Genomic DNA, 8883 nt, shown 5'->3' on the forward strand with positions numbered 1-8883 from the left:
TGGGCAGACTTCCCAGCCTACATTGGCCCAAAACAGGGCTTTAAAAGTTCAACAAATTTCAAAAAGCTCACATGTATCAGTAAGAGTGGGTGAAAAAAAATTGTGTCCAAACAAAAACAATGTTCCTTGAATGCTTGAAATATTGATTATATTTTAAAAATAGCACTAAAGGTAACTTAGAAACAAAAGAGCAAAAATAAATTAGGCCTTAAAGACATGAACCTCCCAGAGAGGCTGGGCTGACACTCTGCAGTAGGGTGAGAAGCTCAGAGCAGGACCGCCACTCCTCTGGATCGAGATGATCCTGTTGAGGTGGTTTGGGCATCTTGTAATAGTGCCCCCAAGAAGAATCCCCCTAGAGTTACACCAGGCATGTCCTGCTAGGTGGAGACCCTGCAGCAGACCCAGGACACCCTGGAGAAATTCCAACTCCCAGCTAGCTTGGGAACACCTGGGAATTCCCAAGGAGATAGGATAGGGATAGGAGAGTCTGGGCTGACCTGCTTGGTCGACTGCCACCATAACCCTCAGTTGGAAAAGCAGTTAAGAAACTGAGATGAGACAAGAACCTAGAGCTACCAAGTCCGGCAAACTAATATTAGCACCTTAATAATCAATACGGTGATCAAAACTCAGGAATAAACTAACAATGTACTCACAGCGGGGTGGCATGGTGGTGCAGTGGGTAGCGCTGCTGCCTCACTTCCCGGGTCCTCCCTGCGTGGAGTTTGCATGTTCTCCCCGTGTCTGTGTGAGTTTCCTCCCACAGTCCAAAGACATGCAGGTTAGCTGCACTGGTGATTCTAAATTGTCCTTGGTGTGTGTGTGTGTATGCGTGCCCTGTGGTGGGCTGGCACCCTGCCCAGGGTTTGTTTCCTGCCTTACGCCCTGCGTTGGCTGGGATTGGCTCCAGCAGACCCCCGTGACCTTATAGTTAGGATATAGTGAGGTGGATAATGGATGGATGGATGGATGTACTCACAGCAGCTCCTCCATTTAGACTGCTGTGGCAGTCCAGCAGCTACAGGGCAGAAGACAAACAACAAATACTCACAATGTTAACATAAAACTAAAGTACACAATAACGAGTAAAACTGGAATAATATTATAAAAATACGAAACCTTTTATGCAGCAGTGTTAGTTAATATGTTTCTCTATTGTAAAAAAAAACCTTGGAAGGAGACGAGATGTGATTGCCTCAGAGACCTTTTCACGTCCCGCGAGACGAGTCTTCATGCCGAGCGATGTAACTACGCCCAGGGCCGGAAGCCCCGCGAGACAAGAGCTCATGCAAAGAGATTTGGAAAAGTCCTGCGTGGTTATGTCAGGCACATTTCTTGCAGAGAGAAAGAAACGATATTCACTCACGGGCAGTTATACGTTGTGTTGTCACGATGTAATTCCAAACACGGAATCAGAATTCATTGCGATATTGGTGAAAAGGTAAAAGCGAAAAGAGATCAAATATATGGACAGTGATATGACAGAAGTGCGCTGCAGGAAATGCAGATCAGGCGGCACGGCAGCAGCAGCAAGCCAGTAGCTGATCGAGCAAAGAGGAGGTAAAAATAAAATGGTATTTGTTTCCCATTGTATCGCCGTTTAAGAGGGGGTGTCGGAGGAGCGACTGCGTCTCCTTGGGTTGTGTTCAGCCCCCCCTCTTCACAATGCGAGCGGCAGAGTTGCAAAGTGGTTGGCACGTAACATGGGAAGGGGGGGTGGACGAGCGAAGCCCCCTAGTATTTTATATTTTATTGTTGTTTTTGAGTTATTTCTCTTGTCTTTATGTTGTTTGTTTTTTTCTCCCAACTATAGTTATGTTCTCTCCCTTTAAATGTCCATATGCTCCTTGTGCTTTGATGGTTGAGCCCCAGGAGGCGGGGCCTCCCTGACGTCATCACTTGAGCCGCCCCTCTGGCTTTAATAGTCTGCGGAGAAGACTTGGGAGCCGGAGATCATTCGATGATAGGAGAGTTTCAGTAAGTATAAAATATGAAATCCTGGCAGTACCATAGCAGGAGGATAAATTAACAGAATTGGGGGCCCTGGGAGAGGGAGTCTAAACTGGGAACTATGGTGGTCTAACCTCGGGAAACTGGGGACTGATTGTAACCTGCAACATTAGGTGACCGGACTGGGGGACACTGGAGATACAGCCCTAACTGGAAAGTTCAGTGACCTGATTGGAAGGCACTGGGAATGACAGTCTAAACTGGGATGTTAGGTTATTTGAGTGGGGGGCTATCTATTTACAATCTGTTTTGTATGCTATGTTATGGGTGGGGCGGAGTGGTGGCTCTGAGGCTAATCCCATAAACGGGAAAAGTGATTGAGCAAGGCCCTTAACCTGCAATTGCTCGGTCCTGGGTGTGACGTTAATCTGCATCCAGCCCTGCATGTAGGCCCACCAACCTGCAAGGAAACGCCTGGGGGTTGGTGGCAGAATTGGCACTCCAGCCACCATAAAAAACCTCACGCTGTTCCACTCCATCTGAACTCGTGTGGTGCTGAGGTGTCACCCATTGCAAGGCTGCACTCGGGTCCTGATCTGGGATCCTGAGTTGGTTTGTCATGTGGTGGGTGCAGCAATGTGCCGTATGAGCGCCCGCTCCTAACCTCTCTATTATGTTGTTTCTTTGTTCACTTCCCTGACCCCTCTATGTAGAGCCTAAGGGGGCTCGACCAGCAGATGGTGCAGCTAGAGGTCCGCCCCAGCAGTGTTTAAGGAGCAGCTGCAGATGGAGTAGCAGCTTCCACATTGTGCCTTTGTGTTTGATTTTGTTTTCTTCTTTTTGATATTTGGAATTACTGACTTTGACACCTGCTTCGTTCAAAGGAATTGTTTACTGGCTCTGCGTTTGATTTGTTTTGCTCCTTTCTTCTGTTTCTGTAATTCCTTTTTGAATTCTTAATGAAGTAATCTTTAATCAAACAGACTTTATTTTTTTTTTGGGACTTTGAACTTTAAAAAGGCCTTAGCAACATTTTTGGGATTGTGCAGGTCGAAGCCTGCCATTTGAGTTTAGGGCTGCACCGTAATGGTGGGTCCAGCTTTGTAAAGAGGGCAGCTCTGTCTTGAGTTAGTTTTGAGGCCTGTGCCCATTGTGTTTTAGCTGTCTTGTGGCAGAATCACAACAGGGGCACTGGAAACTGGGTGAAAACTGAGAGGATAGGTGACCTGACTGGGGGACGCCTATGGACAGTCCTTAACTGGGACTGGGAGTATACAGTAAATTACCTCACTCGGGTACAATGGAAGCCACGTTGGCCCGACTGGTTTTGCAGGGATGTGGTGACACAGTAAGTGCTAGTCTCAGAATTGGAAGATGAGCAGACTGGGTCTTGATGTATGACTGGCAGGGGAGTGGGGACACTTGGCACAGGGGGCACTAGTGACCTGAGTGGCTGAACTAACCTGAGGTACCACCTACACTTGTGAATTATACTTAGCTGTTTTCACTTCTTATAGGTGTCAAGAGGTACCAGAATGAGAAAACAAACGGCATTTCTCTTGGGGATCCATGGACACACTGGACGTGTTCAGTTTCACACAGACAGCTATGCAGCATAACACACAATAAAAATCTCAGATATCACAAACACAGAGTAAGCCGGGACCCCGAGCTCATGAAGCAGGCTTGCAGGACGCACACCTAAAATGGAGCCAAAGCCTATGAATCTCCATAAGGGAGAGAGGAACTGTAAAACACCTGGCCCAAAAGATAAACAAAATGTCCCACATAGTAATAAATTTACTGAACAACAAAGCAAGACTTGAAAGACAAGAAAAGATTAGCTTGATTGACAAAGGGCATTGCAAAGTGGGTCAAATCCAAAAACAAAATTCTAATAGAAAAATTTTAAGTGTCCATAAACAAAAAAATCAAAAACAAGAACATACACTGATTGAAAACACAAAGGTACTCCAAAAATGACAGCTGAACAACACAAACAAAAGCAACAGTACTGAGACATCAATGATTTTATTTGAGGCTGACGACTGACTCAGAGTGTCATGTCCAGCAGATAGCAGACAAGGAGCCTCAGTGACACAAACAACAGAAGGCAAAAATACAAGTCTGTGTGTCTGTCTGTCTGTGTGCCTGCCTGTCTGTCTGTCTGTCTGTCTTTCTATCTATCTGTTAGTCTGTCCGTCTGTCTGTGTGTCTATCTGTATGCCTGTCTGTCTGTCTGTGTGTCTGTCTGTTTGTCTGTCTGTTTGTGTGTCTGTCTGTCTGTCTGTGTGTCTGTCTATCTATCTGTTAGTCTGTCTGTCTGTCTTTCTATCTGTCTGTTAGTTGCTGTCTGTCTGTCTGTGTGTCTGTCTGTGTGCCTGTCTGTCTGTCTGTCTGTCTGTCTGTGTATCTACCCCAGATTTGGAGCAGGTGTCTCACAGTACTGGAGGCTGTAGGGGAGTTGAAATGACATATTCATTATCTCCCATAGGGCATCTGTGCCTGCCCCATGAAGAAGGCTCAGGTTGCTCTGTCACATTTGCTCACACTAAGTTGGATCGGTCAAATCAGTGGTCCCATTGTTCAGTCCGTTATCTTTCCCTCATTCTTGCGTCATAACATCACTTCTTTTCATAGCCCCACAGCCTGTTATCTGCTCATCCCAAGGGTGACTTGGTCAGCTTCCTCTCACTAAAGTCCATTAGATGTCCCCAAGTCATCTTGGGGGCTGCAATTTTTAGGTGCCTTTCCTCCCGTGTCTCTGATGTCAGGTCAAGCTTTATGAAATGCAACAAAGCCAGATGGTCCAGAATGAGAAAACTAGAAAATGACTAAGATATACACTGCTCATAACAATTTAGGGAACACTTAAATCATGTGCCCTCCTGGAGGAACTGAACTAAATGTGCAACCTGAATCAGTTGCAGGTACCACCTCTTGCTACCAGCAGTGACAGGGACACTAGCAAAAAGCAAAACGAGAGAAGAATCAGTCAGGATGGATAAGGAGAGTGCAACTGTCTGTGGCCACCACCTGCAAATCCATTCCTTTTTTGAGGGTCATCTTGCTGTTGCCTTTCCAACAGCAACATTGTTTTATATAGCACATTTTCATACAAACAATGTAGCTCAAAGTTCTTTACAAGATGAAAGAAAAAGCAAGATAATATATAAAACATAAACAAGATTAGGCAATAATAATATACAGTAACTAACTAACTCTAGTTAGGCTGGAGACAAAAACAAAATCTGCAGGGGTTCCAGGACCAAAAGACCTCATGGTTTTCAGACTTCACATGAAAGAATTTGATGATGATGGTCATGTGGGCATCTGGGACACCCGACATTCAAACCATAAACGGAATGGGGCAGCATGGTACCTTGATCAGGTGGTGGTGGCACAGATCGCCAAGACAGAAGAGCCAGAAAATCCAGCAGAGAATAGTAGAGATTAGTACGTAAATTACAACAGTGCACCTCTTGTCACTTTCATTTGCACCAAAGCAGGTGAAGTTCATTCACAATGGCTTATGCTTCCAAACTGGACAGACTGATATCCCCTGAAGATTAATTGACTTGGTTTTAGACTTTGATGATTAAGTGTTCCCTTAATTTTTGAAGCTGTGTAGTTAAAAGAGAGCAAGTTATGGTCAGGAGAGACAAGGCCCAAGAATGACTAATCCCTAATCAAGAGAGGCAAAGCCAAATAAAGACAGACCTATGGTCAATACGGACAACCCAAGAATGACCAAGTTATCATCAAGAAAGAGAAGGTTCAACAATGTGACCTGTGGTCAAAAGAGACAAGGCTGGAGAAAGACCAAACTATTGCCAAGGCAGATGAAACCCGTGAATGCCTAATTTCTACTCAAGAGAGACAATGCCGAATACTGAGTGCTCTATGGTCAAAACAGGCAACCCAAAAATAACCAAGCTATGGTCAAGAGCAAAAAGACCTAACAGTGACTGACCTACAGTCAACAGAGTTAAGATCCAACCTATGGCCAAGACAACCCAAAGATGACCACACTGTGGTCAAGAAAGACAAAACTAAATAATGAGAGTCAACCCAAGAATGACCAAGCTTTCATACTGAACCAAAAATAAGAACTGTCATAGAAAAATCGAAGTGTAGTAGCAATCAAGTGTCCAGCATAGAGAACCTTAAATCAGAAGTAACCAAAAGTTAATGAAAATGAAGCAGCAGACCAAGCCATGGAACCAAACCTTGCATTGACCATGATATTAATTGGAAACAAACCTGGGATTGAACTGGGAACTAAAATTCAAAGGGCCTGATACTCTGGTTACAGGCAGACCAGCAAAAACAAAGAATATCCAAGAGTGGAAGCAAATGAGGAAGTCAGAGATGAAAAGCAGACCAAGGAACCAGGAAATGAGAAACAAGGGCAACAGAACCCCAGGCATGGAGTGAGTCGGAACTTGAGAAGTCCTGGACAGCTGAGGTGCTCATGGAGGACCTACCTGAGTACAAGTAAACCAGCAGTTGACCAAACAGAGCATGGAGAGGTAGGCCAAGAAGAAAATAAAGGCCCCAAGGACTGACCACAGACAACCAAAACAATGTCCAGGAGCAGCAGAAACTGACCACATTATTAAGGTAAATGAATTCAAGGAGTAAAGCCAAGCTAAGCCTGAAACTGGACCTGACTGAACTGTCAAGGAGAATGGATTCAAGGATTAAAGTGGTCAAGTAGAACCAAATCAAGAGCTGGCTGAGCTGAAGCAAATGTGAATGGGAATTGTAAAGTGACCACAATCTGAAGGAAGTAAAAATGACCAGTTAAGGACAGCGTCATTAAGGGGGGACGAAAGAAGAAGTAACCTGAGACTAGGAGAATTTGCAGAACTGACCTGAGCCCTAAAAAAAGCAAAGCAGGAAGGATTGGGGGCATCAAGGGGATCCAAGTCTTGAAAACAACAACATCCAAAAGGGATGGAGCAGAGCCATTATGAGTCTTGAAAAGTGACCATGTCCAGGAGAGGTGGCATTTTGAAGGGATGGGTTGGTCTGACTAAGCCATTAAGGAAAGCCAACTCAAGGAGCAAAGATGTCCCGCAGAGTGACCAAAATTAGGAACTGACTGATTGAATCCAGTAGAGAATCCAAATCCAGCAAGCTCTTGGGCTTTCAGTAGGAGCCAAACCAAGGACTGACCAGTGAGAACCAAGCTAGGATGTAAAGTGGTTGTCACAGAGAAACTAATACTTCAAAGAAACCAGTGGTGAATACAAGCCCAACTCAGGAGTAGCAAGGTTTTCACAGGGCAACCAGAACCACCTGAGGTTTCAAGATGGACCACACCAAATTTGAGCTGCCTTTTCAAAAGGAGCCAAACCAAGAATGTTTTGAAGTTGACCGATGCCTGTTAAGGAACTGGACCCACTGACCCTTCAAGTGGCCAAGTTCTGGGACGAAATGAACTTTTAGGACGTGGTGGGGGCGAGGGGGTGATCATCTGGTCCTGTCCTGTGTTTAATTGCAGGTTGAAGTGCTGCATTATATCCCTTCCTGCCCTCCCATCCTCTTCCTGGTGACCAAACAACCACTCTGAGCCCTTTGATGATTGCCGCTTCTCCTGATTCCCCCTCCCCACACCCCACCCCCCCCAACTTTGGCTGTGCCCACCTTCGCGCCAACTTCCTTTGCGCTGCTAATTGATGTCAATGAAGGTTGCTAAGCAACCGCTTGCCAGTCACTCACTATTAACCTCATGTATTTACGCTGTCACGCTTAATTTAACAGGCAAGTGTCTCCGAGCCAAACGAGCGGCTGGACAGTGACTGGTCGTCCATGGCACAGGAGTGATCTCATTCGACAGATGCGCCATGGGAGTCCGAGGGTCAATCTGCGGTGCCAGAAATTCTCCTTCTGTGGAGCCTGCCACCCAAACACTGGCCAGTACACTGGTGGGTCCTTTTGCGTCCACTCAGTGTTGTTGACCACCGACTGCCAAACAACATCCCGGCACACATCGGCTGAAAGGTGAACTAAAGTACGCAGCCACCCAGCCAAGAAGCAGTCACTAAGAACTCTTAGCTTCATAAGTTAGGGTGGATGAGTCTGACCTGTGATTGACCACTGTCCTTCTCACTGACCATCTCTTTCTTTCCTCATCTGGCCTCTCAGTAACCAGTGGAGCTTCTCCTCGGCTTCTCCCTTCAAATAGTTAATGGCCAACAAATAATAATTATGAGTAATTTTGATTTCCCAAGAAGAGACGCCTCCCACAGCGACACCCACACAGGCGGCCCTGGGGTCGGACCACCGCTGTGAATCCAACTAACATGAAATAAAGAGACAGACACACAGCTGCCTGACTGGAGGTCCTCGTGCGATGTCTCTGCTAATGCCAGCCAGTGCCCATGGGCACCGGTCTGCCAGCTCACCTGTACACTCACCGGCCAGAAGGAGGTGCCAGGAGCAGCAGACTCTACAATGGCACCGTCTGAGAAGTGCGTGAGTGGAGGCCGACTCAGTCACTGGGCGAGTGACCAATGCACCCCTAAATCAGCTGTGGGCTGGTGATAAAGGGCGGAAGGCGTCCACCAGGAAGGCCACCAGTCAGCTTCATTAAAAAGCACTTAATTTGAAAAGGCCACAATGCTGTAGTAACCTCGCCCTGTCAAGTTATACTGACCCTGGATGGTCCACTCAGCCTGTACTCTCTCAGTTAACAGTGGCCCCAGTCTGTCCACTTTTTCAGCTCATAGCTCAGGTTTCAAGCCTGTCCAATCTAGCTGACCGCTGCTCAGCTCATACTGACACTGGCTTGTCCACTCATTTGTCTCGTTTTCTTTCATCCTTTCCTCGGCCTGTCAGGTCATACTGAGTCCCAGTCTGTCCACTCTGTCTGGGCCACTCTCAGATCGTAATGATCTCCCTCTGCAACTCACAGTGACCTTC

This window comes from Polypterus senegalus, chromosome 17, assembly GCF_016835505.1.
Source record: "Polypterus senegalus isolate Bchr_013 chromosome 17, ASM1683550v1, whole genome shotgun sequence".
Classification (NCBI taxonomy): Eukaryota; Metazoa; Chordata; class Cladistia; order Polypteriformes; family Polypteridae; genus Polypterus; species Polypterus senegalus.